The 15,307-nt window shown below is 48.4% G+C and overlaps 1 long non-coding RNA gene and 1 pseudogene across 1 annotated transcript in view; one reads left to right on the top strand and one right to left on the bottom strand.

The window, feature by feature from the left end:
* LOC102512316 lies at window positions 1–13,854 on the top strand (annotated as a pseudogene).
* The window catches only part of LOC116657986, a 14,159-nt gene continuing 9,791 nt past the window's right edge, over window positions 10,940–15,307 (bottom strand). Inside the window, exons 2-3 of the long non-coding RNA XR_004313188.1 lie at window positions 12,644–12,646; window positions 10,940–10,951 (exon numbers count right to left, since the gene is read on the bottom strand). This is a non-coding gene — a long non-coding RNA (uncharacterized LOC116657986). The remainder of the gene's footprint in view (window positions 10,952–12,643; window positions 12,647–15,307) is intronic.

Here is a 15,307-nt window from a genome sequence, read left to right on the forward strand (position 1 = left end):
CTCCCCAAAAGAAGGAACTCTGGGTTCCCTGCGGGACACACACTTGGCACAGAGCAGTCCCATCAGGCCTCCACGATGCCGACCCCTGCCTCCTGGCCTCACCCTCTGCCTCCTTGCCTGCTGCTGGTGCTACTGGTGGGACTCCCAGGTGAGCACTCCTTGGGGTAGAATCCCCTCTCCCTGCCCCTGGACCTCCCCATGCACTTTTCGGACCTCCAGGTAAACGGGTGTGCCACCTGAGGAAGCCACAGATGGACAAGGGCTGGGCATTATCCGAGAGCATGAAATCACCGATCTGAGCATTTCCTCTGTGGCTCCGCCACCTGCAGCTGGACACCAGGGGCTTCGAAAGATACGACGCTTCAAACACCAACAAAGACAGCTTTTTGCGTAATAATTCATGTAACCCTCACAACATCCCTGTGTGAAGCTGTGACTATTACCCCAGATTTACAGAAAGGGAAACTGAGACAGAGAGGGTCAACTGCCCGATGTCACCTACCTAAGGCAGGAAACGTTGGGTTCAAGTGCAGGCCAACCATTTCCAGGTTCATTCTTTGAACCATGTTGTGCTGCTCAGCTTCTTGGTGGAGCCTAATTGCAGGAAAATCAGATAATACAGAGGAACAGTCAGAATCGTCATCACCCATCATCCCACTCGGAGATCACAGAGTTCAAACCCTGCTGTGTGTCCTCTCAAACTTTTGTCAGTGATGTGTTGGGTGGCTCCTACATGCCAGAATTTTTACTAAGCTTTTAATATGTGTTATAATTTCACTTAATCCTCAAAAGAACCTGTATATTACACTAGTAGGCTACATTTGTATATGTATTTGTAAACGTGTGCAGTCTGTGTGTGTTTGTGTGTGTGTACGAGGAGGTGCGAGGAAGTAAAACAAACGCAGACACATGGGATTCCGATAAGGTTTCCTTCATGCTCTCCGCAAAGCGTTTTTCAGTCTACAGGAAATGACACCATCAGATGCTTAGTCTTTCCCGGTTTCTCAACAGCCCTCCGGTCTTTTATACTTCCCCAAATTTATCCCGACCCTCTCCCAGTTTCTTAAGGCAAGCAAATGTATGTCTTAGTAAAATGAGTAGACTTTCACGTGGGGCTATCTCGGAGTCCCTTTCCCACACTGGACAGGGGAGGATGAAAGGTAGAGACTGCCGCCTGTATGACCTATGTCTGAGGTTCTAGCCACACCCGTAGGCATATCCAAGGTCATGAAAGCCTCCATTAAAACCCCAGGAAATCTAATGAGTAAGAACTTCTCAATTTCTTGAACACTAACCTTGTTCCAGGGGCAGCAAATGCTCATGACTATTAACCTATGTGATCACTGTATCCAAGGTAGACACTGTTGTACCAGGGCTTTACAGATGAGAGAATGTAAGCAGAGAGAGGTTCACCGTCCCTCAGCAGTGAAGGGAAGAGCTGTGACTGGAACTCGGGCTGTCTGGCTCTGGGGTTCAAGGTCTCACCACTGGTCTTCACCCTACTGGGTCCTCGCTTTCACCTCATGAGTTTTCTGCAGCTTCAGCCAATGAGTACAGGGAAGGGGGTTGTGTGGGGCAGAGGGCTTCTGCTCCTTGCATATGCACAGAGTACTTCTGTTTTTTGCCAAGTCATCTGCATGGGAAACGCTGTTTCTGATACAACTTCCACAGAGATTACGCCCTGAAAGTAGATTTCAGGGACTCAGGGAGATGTCGCACTAGGCAATTCACACAGCATGCAAATACTTATTGCTTTCCTGCTGGGTACTAGGAACTGTCATAGGAACTCGGGGAGCACTGGTGAATAGACAAAGTAGTTGCCTTTATGTTCTTTCCTATCTCTGTAATCTGTTTCTGTTTTATATATAGATTGATTTGTATTATATTTTTAGATTCCACACATAAGTGATACCATACAGTGTTTGTCCTTCTCTGTCTGACTTGTCATTAAGTAGAATATTCTCTAGGTCCATCCACTTTACTGAAAATAGCAACATTGCATTCTTTTTATGGCTCAATAGTACTCCATTGTGTGTGTGTGTGTGTTTCTGTTGTGTATAGATATATGTCACATTTCATATCCAGTCATCTGTCGACGGACATTTAGGTTGCTCCCCTCTCTTGGCTATTGTAAATAGTGCTGGCTATGAACCCTGGGGTGCATGTATCTTTTTGCATTAGGGTCTTCTCTGATTTCCACTAAACTTTTGATAATTTATTACAATAACCTCAGCTAAATAATATAACCTGATTAAACATTGGGAAAAAATCCTATGGGGACTTTAAATGTTTTATTTCCCTTATTAAACTACATGTCCATTGTGGGTCGGGAGCTCTCAACATCACTGTCACTGAAGTACCCAGAATGATGGAGCCGACCCCATCATGAGTGTGCGCATGTCTGTGGAACAGGGAAGTTGATCCCTAAAGGTTCTTAGTTAAATGCATAACCACAAAATACATCCATCACTGCTGCTCACCTCTCCGTGGTCAAAAGAAGTCTCATAGCCCCTCCCAATGCAAAGGTCCATAAGTAAAACCCACCATGAGGCTACGAAGCAGACAGACGGAAACATCTGGCAAAGCAAGACATTTGCAGACAGGACTCAGGCACTCAGACCTGCTCTCTGCTGTGCCATTCACCCTCTCTGTGCCTCAGCTTTCTGGTTTGTGTTGGAGTCTCACGTTACAGGCTCTTCATGAGAGTCACATGTGATGGTAGCTGCACTGAGCAGAGTTCAGGGTGGGCTCACGGTGCTTTAGGTCAGTGAAAGCTGCTGTTGGTAAATACAAGAGAAAACCTACCTGTTCACATGAGGAGGAATGAATAACTGCTGTGTTTCCCTCCAGGAGTGGCGGCTCAGGAGCTGCAGGTGATTCAGCCTGAGACGTCAGTGTCGGTCGCAGCTGGAGAGACGGCCACTCTGCGCTGCACCGTGACCTCCCTGCACCCCGTGGGGCCCAGCAGGTGGTTCAGGGGCACAGGGCCAGGCCGCGAGTTAATCTACGATTTCAAAGGAGGCCACTTCCCCCGAGTAACAAATGTTTCAGACGCCACAAGGAGAGACAACCTGGACTTTTCCATCCGCATCAGTAACATCACCCCGGCAGACGCCGGTGTCTACTACTGTGTGAAGTTCCAGAGAGGATTACCTGGTGACTGTGGAGTATAAGTCTGGACCAGGCACTCGGCTCACTGTGAGTGGTGAGTACACGTGGGCCCCTCGTCCCCTGCTCTGTGACAACGAGTCACCAAAATGTCCTCCTCTCTTTGAGCAAAGGTAAGAATGAGGTGCAGCAGTGGGCGCTTTATGATGACTGGGTCACGATCCGATTTCCCACTTGTCTACAGATCAGGGGGGTTGAGGCCTGGAGAGGTCGTGCTATCTACTCATGGCCCCACGGCTGGTAACTGGTATGAAAAGTCTGCAAGCACAGTCCTTTGGTTCCAGGCTCGAGGGAGCTAAAGTTCGAGTGATTTGCCCGGTCACAGGCCAGACCTCACCTCTTGCCTCCAGAGAGTGCTCCCCTCAGAGTGGTCAAGTCTTCTCTTTATTCAGCACTTACTGAGCACCTACTGTGTGCCTGCTCCTGTTCCGGATGCCGTGGAAGCAGCAGTGAACACAGCAGACAAGGGCTCTTCTCCCATGAAGCTTGTGTCCTCTTCCCTTCAAATGCGGAGAGTCCATCCCTGCTGGGGAATTGTGGAGGGTTGGGGGGAGTAGAATGTGTTACTTTATTTCTTCAGAAACATCACACTGAGAAGAAACTCCTAGAGGCAGAGATTCAGTGTTAACTCTGAATGCCAGGTTTGGAGGAGATGCCCAGAGGTTGGGTGTTTCCTGGGAGGGTCTGTCACGAAAGCCTCGAATGATTCAGGGATCAACGCACAGTCACTGAAGGCTCCAAGCAGAGCTGTTGCATCTCAGAATGTCCCGCACCCAGGGAAGAGGTTCCATGTGTCAGTGTCTTAGTTGCTGCCCCATAGAGGTAACAAAGCTGCTCCTTTAGGGTTTTCTGCTTTAGGCCAAGGATCCTCATTCTAACTCCTGAATCCTGGACTGTCACGGCAGAAAGGATTTTTAGACACCAACTGCCCTGCCCCCCACTACACATGGGGAGCCTGAGGCCAAGAGGTGACAGGGACCTAGACCACACTCACAAGGCCAGTGAGTGATGGGATCCTTACAGAACCCAGCTGATTCAGTCCAGGCTCCTCCTGCACCACCATTGGACACTGGCTCCTTGGAAGAGCCTGGCTCATAGTAGGTGCTGAATAAAAAGCTCCTTGGGTCAAACCATTGAACAGGGAGACTTTTCTTCAGTTTCCCTAAGATTCAAATGCTCCTTGCATTCAGACCCCGAGTTCCGAGGTGACTGGCAACCTCTACCTACTTTCAGCCACATGATCCCAAGTCACTCATCCCATATCAGCACCCAGAGCTGCCCAGGGTCTCAGCAGCTGCAAAACAGCACACGGTATGGACAGAGCGTCTTTCCCTCTGCAGTCTTCTGCTGAAGGGTACCAAGTTGTCCCCAACCTTGGGCTATTAAGACAGCACTTCAGTCGATACCGCTGTCCATGCCTCACTCTCGTCAGAGGAAATTCCCACTGGAAGTGTCATTGCTACATCAGAGAGTATGTGTATTTTAATTCGTGTGGATATAGCAAAATTTCACTCTCAGCCGTTCTAGCAAGCAAATATCCCCACAAGCCCTGGACATAGGAGGGAAGGTTAATCCTGGCTTTGCCGGTATCACTAACGTTCCCAGGTGGTGCCTCCCCTACACAGCCAATCACAGGTGGGAACTGGCTCCAACCCCACTCAGTCCTGCTGCCTCCCAGGAGACCGCCATACTCTTCCCGAAACACCTGCTCAGATGATTCCCTGGATGAGAAAGGAGGGAGGCAGGAGGGGGTGAGGGGGTAGCAGCCTGTCAGATGCTGAATCTTCCTCCTGGCATTTACTGCCTATAACCAGTGCTCTGAGGGAGGGGCCATCTGTGCCCCTGAGGCTCTGAGAGGGGACCTGGCGGGTGAGCAGGTAAGGGGGCCAAGGTAGAACCACAAGCAGCCTGACTCACACCCAGCTCTCTGCACACCCCACTGTGCTTGTCAAAGTGGGGAGAAAGCTCCAACACTTTCCTTTTAAATTCGAGTGCTGTTCTGTTCTTCAGCAATAAGTATTAAAAACAAAAATCCTGTGTGGCTGCCAAACTAGCTTTATAACTGGGAACAGACAGATGCAGGGTCTCATGACGTCCTGAAGCTGCTCCTAGGAGGCAGGGCTCAGCACACTTAGAAGCCCCAGGAGTCCTTTTCTCCCTGTTGCTGTGATGTCGCCCCTTCACTGAGCGGCCTGTGGGAGCAGCTCCGGGAAGGGGAGCGAGGACAGAGCAGAGGGACCAGCTGCATCCCAGCAGCACAGGACACGCCCACTCCTGGCCCTGCAGACTGAGGACTGGGGAGGGGGAGGTAGTTCCTAGAGGATGCTGGGGGCCCCGCGTGGACAGAGTTCATGTTCTAGACTCAGGTGTCAGGAGCCCGTGTCTCCCCCTTGTTGCTACAGGGTCCCCAGGCCTGGGCCCCCGGAGGGCACTCCTCCCTGGTCTCGCTTGAAGTCAAGAATCTCAGAGGGAAAAGGGGAGGGTGGTGGTCAGTGTGGGGGCTCCTGAAGGTGGGTGCCTTCTCTGTTGTTGGACATGAAACCTCAGGGGTCAAGGGAATTCCTTCTGGGATAAGGTTGTCGGGGTGAAGAGACTTTTATTTCTCTCAGCCTCAGTTTTATCATTTCTAAAATGGTGATAATCATGGACTCTTTCTGCGACATCATGTATTTTGAAAGCCAATTCCCCCAATTTGTTTCCTGAAGGGGTTATTATAAAAAAGAGGAAGAGAATCATACTGGGGTGGTTCTATTGCTGCTTTTTCATCAGGGTTTTTCATGCCAGCTGCACGGAGCAGGATTTGAGAGTTTTTGTTTGTTTGTTTTTTCCTGCTGTGCTTGTGTTCTGCCTTCTCACTGCCTGAAGAATAAACAGGCAGTTTCAGAATTAAGAACGACCAGACCTTGTGACAACTATCACAGGTCTTGTTGATTAAGCACCCGCTGGGCACCAGGCTCTGTGTTTTAAGTACATCCCCCCTCGTCCGACCAGGGTGGGGCTTTCACACACATTGCAGGGAAACAGAGACTGAGGCTCGGAAGTAATCAGAGACACTAAATCAATCAGCCTTGCTGTGGCGGGATGAGCTCCAACCTTTCCTTGCTGGGTGCCCTTGGCCAGCTGCATCCGCCCTGAGCCTCATCCCATAAATGTGACCCCATTCGGCCCTCATTTCATGGCCTGTGAGGAGAAATGAAGAACTTAGGATCCTGGAGGGATCAGCCCATCGTTAGGCTCTGAAAAAACTCTCCATCAGCGGTAACCAATCACAGCTTCTCTTCCCTTTGGGGCGTCCAGGATGCTGATATTTCTATAAGTTGACGTATTCAACTTACATCTCCTTATGATGTCCCCAAATATTTTATGAATTTTAGGAAGCAAGTTAAATATTTACAAGTGCAAATATTTGTAATGTTTACTGTCTGCCAACGTTTACAGGAGGTGTTGAGTAATACTGAATAATTTGGAGAAACCCTATGACCTTCTACAGGGAGAAACGTTGTCTTTTCATTCTCTGATTTGTGTGTGTTTTCAGGACACAGGAGCTGCGTCCGCCTGCTTCATGGGCCTGTGTTTCTGTCTCTTCTGACTTAATACCAATTAAGAAATTAACCACCTCTGCTTTCTCAGCTCTCAGTGACCTTTGCTTTCAACTCAAAAGTGACCCAAGAGAAGAACCCAGAACAGAAAAACATCCCTTCGCCCTTCTTCTTTTGAAATTCAGCGATTGACACGTTAGTCCTACAGGAATATTTGTGGAGAGAATGACATCTATCTAGTAAATTATCACATATATTTGAAGGGAGAGCTCTGGATATAAATAGTCTGGGTTACAGAGAGATCTGTGTTTAGTTTTGTGAAGCATCTTGATTTTACTCAAAGCAAGGATGCCTCCACTGCCTGATTGAACCCTCACTGCAACCCCGGGAAGGATAAGGCCTGCCTTCCTGTTTCACAGATGAGAAGCAGGGAGGGGCCCCGGCCACATGTCTCATCTGCTGCCCAGGCTGATTCAGCATCCATGGTGGACCCGCTCCACCCCTGCTTCCCCTGCACTTACTTCTGTAACTCTTTCCTTACTGTAGCTAAATTCCCCAGGGGAGCCCAGTTAGGAAGAGTTAATAGGAGAGTGACAGCCATCATTTTTTTTCGTTCCTGCACCCAGATCGGTGGGAATTCACCTGAGTGAGGAAAGAAAGTGGACTTTGAACTCAGGCCTGGAAACCATGCTGGTCCCACCCCAGACTCAGAGCTCACCTCTAGGAACCTGTATGTCTCCTCCTAAGATGAGGATAAAGACACTGCCCTCCGAGGCCTAATAGAAGGATTAAAAAATCATGGTAAATGATCTTCGGTGGGAGGGTATAGCTCAGTGGTAGAGCGCATGCTTAACACACATGAGGTCCTGGGTTTAATCCTCAATCCCTCCATTAGAAAAAAAAACTTAAATAAGCCTAATTACCTCATCCTGCAACAAAACTCAGTTGAAGTAAAATTGAAAAAAATCTAAAACAAATATGTAAGCGTTGTTAACTGTGTCGCAAGCTTTTCATTAGTGATGATAAGGACAATCATATTCATTGTTTATAAAATGGTCTTTTGTAGCCAAACCCTCTCCTCCCGTGGTATCAGGCCCCGCCACGAGGGCCCCACCTGAGCAGATGGTAAGCTTCACCTGCAGATCCCATGGCTTCTCCCCCAGAAACATCTCCCTGAAATGGTTCAAAAACGGGAATGAGATTGCAGCCTCCCAGACCAGCGTGGAACCGGAGGGAGACAGCGTTTCCTACAGCGTCTCCAGCACAGCCAAGGTGGTGCTGGCCCCGGGGGATGTTCGCTCCCAGGTCATCTGCGAGGTGGCCCACACCACCCTGCAGGGGGGCCCTCCTCTCCGTGGGACTGCCTACTTGTCTGAGACCATCCGAGGTAGATGTCCCTCACACCAGCCCGAGCCCACACCTGCCCCCAAGCCCCACCTGCTCCTCCCCTTGCTTTAGGCTCCAGGCCTTGAATTGCCTGGAATAGATTTCCTGACAGTCCTTCCCGACCACCAGGCACCTCCATGTGCTGGTCACTCACTACTGATTTAATGGCAGCTGCCAGGTGACACCTGCCACATGCCAAGCACTGTGCTCAGCAGTTTCCTTTACTTACAACATCATCTCCAACTACTGAGCACCTACTGTAAGCCAAGCCCCTAAGTGCCTAGGGATTTCATTTACTTGGCTGCAGTTATTATATTCCAACTGCATGCCAGTTGCTTACTGATTCCCCACATTATAACCCTAACAGGAGCAACCACTCCTTGAGCACCTGCTGTGTGCCCTGCACTGTGCTTAGGATCTCATTGATATGCAAGTTGCACGCTGAGTTTTTGAGCACCTGCTGCATGCCTGGCTCTGTCCTCAGGCACCCCCTTGCTGGGCAGGGAGCTGCTCTCCAGTCCCTGTCCTGTGACCTCTCTGTTCCACAAGGTCAGAGCTCCTGCCCTGTGCTGTTTCAGTTCCGCCCACCTTGGAGATCACCCAACAGCCCATGGCAGGGACCCAGGTGAACGTCACCTGCCAGGTGAAGCAGTTCTACCCCCAAGACCTCCAGCTGAGCTGGGTGGAAAACGGAAACGTGTCCCGGATAGAAACAGCATCGACCCTCACGAAGAACAAGGATGGGACCTTTAACCGGATGAGCTGGCTCCTGGTGAACTCGTCCGCCCACAGAGGGGAGGTGCTGTCCTGCCGCGTGGAGCACGACGGGCAGCCGGCGGTCAGCGCCAACCTCACCCTGGAGGCCTCTGCTCCCCAGAAGGACCAGGACACACATGAACACCCTGGTGAGGCTTCCATTAACCTGACAGGGCTTTTAAATTTTTATCTTTTTAAATTGTTAAAGCAGTAATTCTTTCTTGTTATAGAATGATCTAGAAGTGTATAAATGTAAAGTAGAATTTTGAAGTGACTTCCCCCACTCAAATCCCATACTCCAAGAGTCACCACTGGTAAGAGTTTGGTACTTTTTTTTTTACATCTTTTGACATCAATATACTTGAAAGAAAGAAAGGAAGAAGGGAGATGATTCTGTCCATAATGTCCTGTCTCTTCCTCTCTTCAAGAAACAGGAACTCTGTTCATCCTTCCCTGTCCACTCGCCTCCCTCTTCCTTCTTTCTAACCTCTGCCTAGTCTCCCTTCCATCCTAGATGTTTCCATCCATCAGTAGCATCACCCCAAGAGATATCTCAACCACAACTTGTCTGAGATGATCCGGGGTAGATGCCCCTCACCCCCAGCCCAAGCCCACATCCATCCGCCTTCCTGGCCCCAGCCTGCTCCTCCTGGAAGAGGTCACAGTTGAACTGGGATTTGCAGTTAGTAAACATGCACTGAGTGACTGTGGTCATTGCTGGTCCACTGTCACAAATCAGGGGACAAAGAAAGCCCTATGAAATTCTGGAAAGGGAGCCCTGAGGTTGTGGAGTTTCAGTCTGGTCCAGGCACCCAGGTGACCGTGAGTAGTCACCGCATGGGCTTCCTTTATTCCCTGATCTGTGACAGTGGACCAGCAATGATCACCAGTGCTCAGTGCACATGTACTAAATGCAAATCTCGGTTCAGTCATGATCCCCTTTCCTGTTCTAGCCACCCGCTGGATTTCGAGTTTACCAAAGGGACTCAGATAGCACTGGTAGGATGCTGTTGAAGATGTCTTGCCAGGTAATTGGGCTAGACTGATGGGCGCAAACTGAGTCCCTGACGACAGGAACCACCAGCATGTACAACAGGTACGTGCTAAGTGGAGGCACGTTCCCCTCTAGCTGGACATTGTCCCGAGGACATACAGAGTCCCCCTTTCTATGCACAATATGTGTCTTATTTCTCTCTCATGTCACATCATGAGGTAGTCCATCAGATTTCCAGGAGATTTACTCCAGATGACCTTTCAACAGCCCATGTTCCTTCCAACATGCCCTATGGTGTTGTCCTCATTAGCTAGCTCAATGCTCGGTCAACAAGAGTCCGTGTCCCTGCATGCTGGAAGAATAAAGATAAGAAGGAAAGGACAAACACCTTCCATCTAACAATAGATACAGAGAATTTGCATAGTTGTGTCCACTCATAGCTGAGTCTTGTGTGCACATCCAGGTGCCTATGGAGTCCACAGGTGTGTAGTCAGATGATTGAGAACATTGATTTTGCACAGTACCTATGCCATGACTCACAGAGAAACCAACCATAATTCCCCAATATCATCTAAACTGGAGTAGAAATTCAAATTTTCCAAAATTTCCTTTATCATTGGTTTTTGTGCACCACAGTTGTTTTTAACTCATCTGTAAATGCTTGCTAGAATTCTCCTGTGACACCATCTGGGCCACAACAATCTTTTTTTTTTTTTTTTACTGAATTTGAACTGTCTAGGGCTATTCAGATTATTCATTTCCTATTGTGTGAACTGCAGTAGGTTGTCCTTTTTGAGGTATTTGGTCCATTGTCTCCAAGTTGTCAAATTTCTCTCTCTACCGCTGTTCACAGTTTTTCCTTCCTACCCTTCTGGTGTCTGTGGCGTCTGCAGTGATGTCCTGTTTCATTCCTGGTGTTGGAAAGGTGTCATTACTCCTTTTTTCTTTGTCAATAGTACTAGAAGTCTTTCTATTTTAATGGTCTTTTAAAAGAAATTAATCCTTGTTTCAGTGATAGTCTATTATTTTTCTGCTTCCAATTTCACTGATTTTTTTCTTTATTATTTCCTTCTTTGTGCTTCCTTTGGCTTTATTTTGCTCTTCCTATCTCATTTTTGAGGCAGGGATTTAGATTATTGATTTAGACTTTGTCTTTTTTTCTAGTATCAGGCCTGGGTCTCCTCCTGTGCCTGGCGACTTAGGAGAGGGACCTGGGAGCCTGGCCACGGTGTTCTTCCTCCTGTGCTCGGGTCTCTAGCCAGTTTGCTGCCTCTTCCACCCTAGATTCTGCCCATGTTTGTCCCTTGTGTCATTTCTAGGGTTCAACTTGTACTGAACAGGGAAAGCAGGAGAGATGAGTCCACACCATCTTGTCTGGAGGGTCTTGGATTTGCTTTTAAATCCTCCTTCTCCTGCTGGGGATCCACTGGGGCTGTTATTCCTGCGTGCTGCAGTATTCCTGACCCAGCCTGCCTGCTAGCGTAGCGAGGCTGGAAGTGGCTTTCAGGTCAACCGTGTTAACACTGCTGCTCGGGACGCACAGCTTTCCCTGGGACATCTGAGGGCTCTGCCCACCACGGTCCTGAGTCCAGTGGGTCTGCTGTGAAAATGCCAGTCTTACTGTTTGTTTTTATGGTATTCGAGTGTCTTCACAATGTATCTAGCTTAAAGGACTTCTCTCTTAGGACACCAGAACCCAGTATGTTAATGGAATTTTTGGTTGGTTGCTTGGTTTTAATAGTAGGAGAAAGGTTCTGAATCCTCTAAGTGTTTGGTCCTTTTCTGCTTTTCAGGAACCTAAATCCCTTCCCCCCTACTTTTTTCTTTTTCCCTTCCCTACTCAATTGCCAAACATCACTTCTTTCTCTTTGCCTTTTCCCTACAGAAAGTAAGCACCTTAAATCACGCCTGTCTGCTCAGTCCCATCTGTCCTCCTTGAATTAGCTTGTTACTGCCACTGAGAAATTACCACATTGACTGATTCAACACAAGAGAAATTTGTTGTCACACATTTGTAGAGGTCTGAAGCCTACTATGGGTGGCAGGGCGATGCTCCTTCTGAGGGCTCCTGAAGAAAACCCATTTCCTTGCCTTTTTCAGCTCCCAGTGATGCCCACACGCCTGAGCAAAGGGCCCCACATCACTCCGCCCCCAGCTTCTGACATCATATCTCCTGCTCTGACTCTCCTGCCTCCATCTTTCACTTACAAGAATCTTTATGATTAGATGAGCTCCTCTGGGAAATCCCGAATCATGTGCTCATCTCAGGATTCTTAATCACTAGTGCGCATGCCTTTTGACCTATAAGGTAACCTTTACACAGACTCTGGGGATTCTCTGTCAACTCTTGAATCAGGCAGGCTTTGAAACCACTTCCTATGAGCTGTGCTCTGCTCTACAGGAGACTATTACCAATATCATCAAATTTAGGTTGGATTTAATATTGGTGGTGGGACTTTCAGGTTCCTTTCGTAGCTGCCCTTGTCTGTTTTGTCCTTTCCTGGCGGCTGGATGAGGGGGGGACGGCTGCCTTGTGAAGGCTTGTGCACTAGGATTTGACTTTTCCCTTGTCTTAGTTCTTTTCACTTCTGACATTTTCCCTTCAAGTATGAGGAGCTTTACAGCCTGAAGAGGGAGTGGGTGAGAATGAGGGACTCTATATACTGATTTCTGCCTCGAGATTAATGTGGAAGACAGAGGAGGCAGGTTAAACCTCACAGTGTTGATGGGCCCAGGTGGCCTTAGCTGGAGTAAGTAGGGGCCCCAGGGAATGGCTCCTGTGCGGCCCCTCTCATCAGACCTTCTGTCTCTGGATTTCCAGGCCCAGAGCTGACTTCTTCTATGCTGGTAGTTCTGCTCCTAGGCCACAAAGTGCTGCTGCTGCTCGGTGTCTCTGTCATCTTTGTCCACAGGAAGCATTGCGTCTGACGGTAAGTTGTGGGCAAGGGTGGGGAGGACACGTTCAGTCCCAGAAACAGCAAAGTCAGCAGTAGGCAAGTCCACAGGTCACACAGGGTCAGGGCCCACGTGGAGTTAAGAGAAGGAGACACACCTCCCTCAGTACCAGGAGATGGAGATGGGGTTTCCCTCTCAAAGATACCCAACTCCCAGGAGGCGTGTGGGGTCCTGTAGGAGGTGGGCTGGATCGGGGGTTTTCAAAGGGTGTCTCCTGGCAGTCATGTGGACAGAGGCTGCTGAATGAGGAGCAGCTGAGAGGGTGGTTCCCTTGGAGGCCATTTCTAGATCCTTGAACCCTGGGGCTCCGTGGGAGCAAAAGGAATCTCCGTTTTAGGGTAATGGGGACAAACCCTGGATCTGCTGCTACTGAGCGCTGCTCCTGCTCTGACCCTCCATGTGACAGAGAAGGGCTGAGGAAGGGGGAAGGGGCATCAGGGCCTGGGGAGGAGGCTGAGGGGGCAGAGACCTCTCTCAGGGGCTGCCCAGCCTCTCAGACAGGTATCCCACGAGGAGAACAGCCTGGGCACACAGGATGCATGCAGTCAACGTTTCTCGAACGATGAGCAGATCATTAAATATGAACACAGTTGCCACAGTTCCTTCCTTCCTCCTTTGCAGGGTACCACCCTCAGTCTCTGCTGCCTGCTTCCCTCCCTGTGGGGCCCAGCCTAGGAGAAAACCCAGCTGGAAGCTTCCACGACTCTGCTCCAAATGGCTCTTCTCCACGGAGACCAGCCTGCCCCCACATTCCCAAGATCTTCTCACAGTCCTCGAGGCCCCCAGAGCTGCATCTTCATACATCACTCTGAGCAGGAAGGACCTCCCCCAACCTGGACTCCCCACCATTTGAGATTCTCTTTCACCGCTTAAGTACAAATGATTCGCCATCATGGTTTTAAGAAGAACACTTATTCTCTTTCCTCGTTGCCTAAATGTCCTACCCCTCAAACCCTGAAGGTAGTGTTGCCTCCTGTCTCTGTGATGGAACCAGAACTTCCATCCTCCTGCGTCCTTCCCGACCCTTCTCTCACAGTAAATAGACTGTGTCCAGAAGCCTCAGAGTCATCCTTGCTTTCTCCTTCTCTTATATCCCATATTGACTTATTCCTTCAAAATGCTGATGTCCAGAGGTGAGATGAGAAATCTTTAACATTTGACTCTCCAGAAGGAAAAAGAAAATGAAAGCCTGATTTGTAGGACTTACCGCTTTCTTGCTGTAGATACTCTCAATGTGGCCAATTTCAAGTTACCATCACTTCAACAAGCAGCTTGCAGGATTCCTGAAAAGGTAACAATGGGTTCTCATGAGCCAGTCCAAGCCTTCTCCAGCACACCACTCAGTTGTATGCATAATCGGCACGTTCTCACCCTGACCACGACTCCCGGGTCCCAGCCACCATCTCCTCCTCACTACTGCTGTGGTCTCTGACTGCCTTCCTTGTTTCAGGCTCAGTGATTCTTTGGGAAAGTCAGTCAAATCCTATCACTCCTCTGTTTCCTCTCCCAGCCATACCTGCCTGCCTCACTCTCCTACTTCTTACCAGGCTCTGTTCATGTCACTTCATCAAAGGTACCTTCCATAGATAGCCCTGTATAAAATACCAATTCCTCTCTCACCCTGGCATTCCATGTCCTCTTAACCTGATTAATTTGCTTCCTGACCACTTACTACCACCTGACATAACAGAACATAGGCGGTTCTCACTTCGCACAGAAGAGGACTATAGAAATTACTGCATAAACTGTGTCATAAAAAGTGATCTCAGTCATCAGTGGTATAAATAATGATTCTGATGTGAGACACTTTTTCCAAAACTTTAGAATCTCCCCTCCTTTCAGATTTAAATACATAGACAAAAGGAAAAAAACTAATCATATGTAGTTTGACACATTCGACACCTTGAAAATTAAAGCAATTTATTTCTTTCTAAAAGCTTATCAGAAGTATTTTCAACTGTCTTCAATTTATTTTTATTTATCTCTATTCATAATTTTTAGATAATGAAAATATATCATATTAAAACTATTACTAAAAAGGAAAATTAGCAAACATACAAGCACCAAAAAAAAGCTTATCCGAACTTTTGAACAGGGCTTGCCTTTTTGTTCTTGTCTAATCTACAGTATAAGAGCATCTTTTTTATGCCTTGGTGAATTATCAGATGCCTTGCTGTATTTGGATCAGTTTCCAACATTTTATGCTCTGTCCGCTCAAAATTGTGGAATCTTTACAAAACTTCCTTTAATTTGAAGTATTTGCTGCTCTGACTTCCTCTGGGACATTTTCACCCGTTTCCTCACCACCATTTCCCTCATTTACGGGGTAGGTTTGCCTTCACTAAGTTCCCCTGGATGCGTATCTAGAGTCTTTCTAACAGTCTGCATGTACCATTCCCAGGGTCAGAGATTTCTTCTCTAATCCACTTACATTCAGTTGGAATGTCACTTCCAGCATCACCACTTTTTGCGTCTCCATTGCACTCTCGTCTTCGTCGTCAATTCCCTT

The sequence above is a fragment of the Camelus ferus genome, chromosome 19, assembly GCF_009834535.1.
Source record: "Camelus ferus isolate YT-003-E chromosome 19, BCGSAC_Cfer_1.0, whole genome shotgun sequence".
NCBI classification, from domain to species: domain Eukaryota; kingdom Metazoa; phylum Chordata; class Mammalia; order Artiodactyla; family Camelidae; genus Camelus; species Camelus ferus.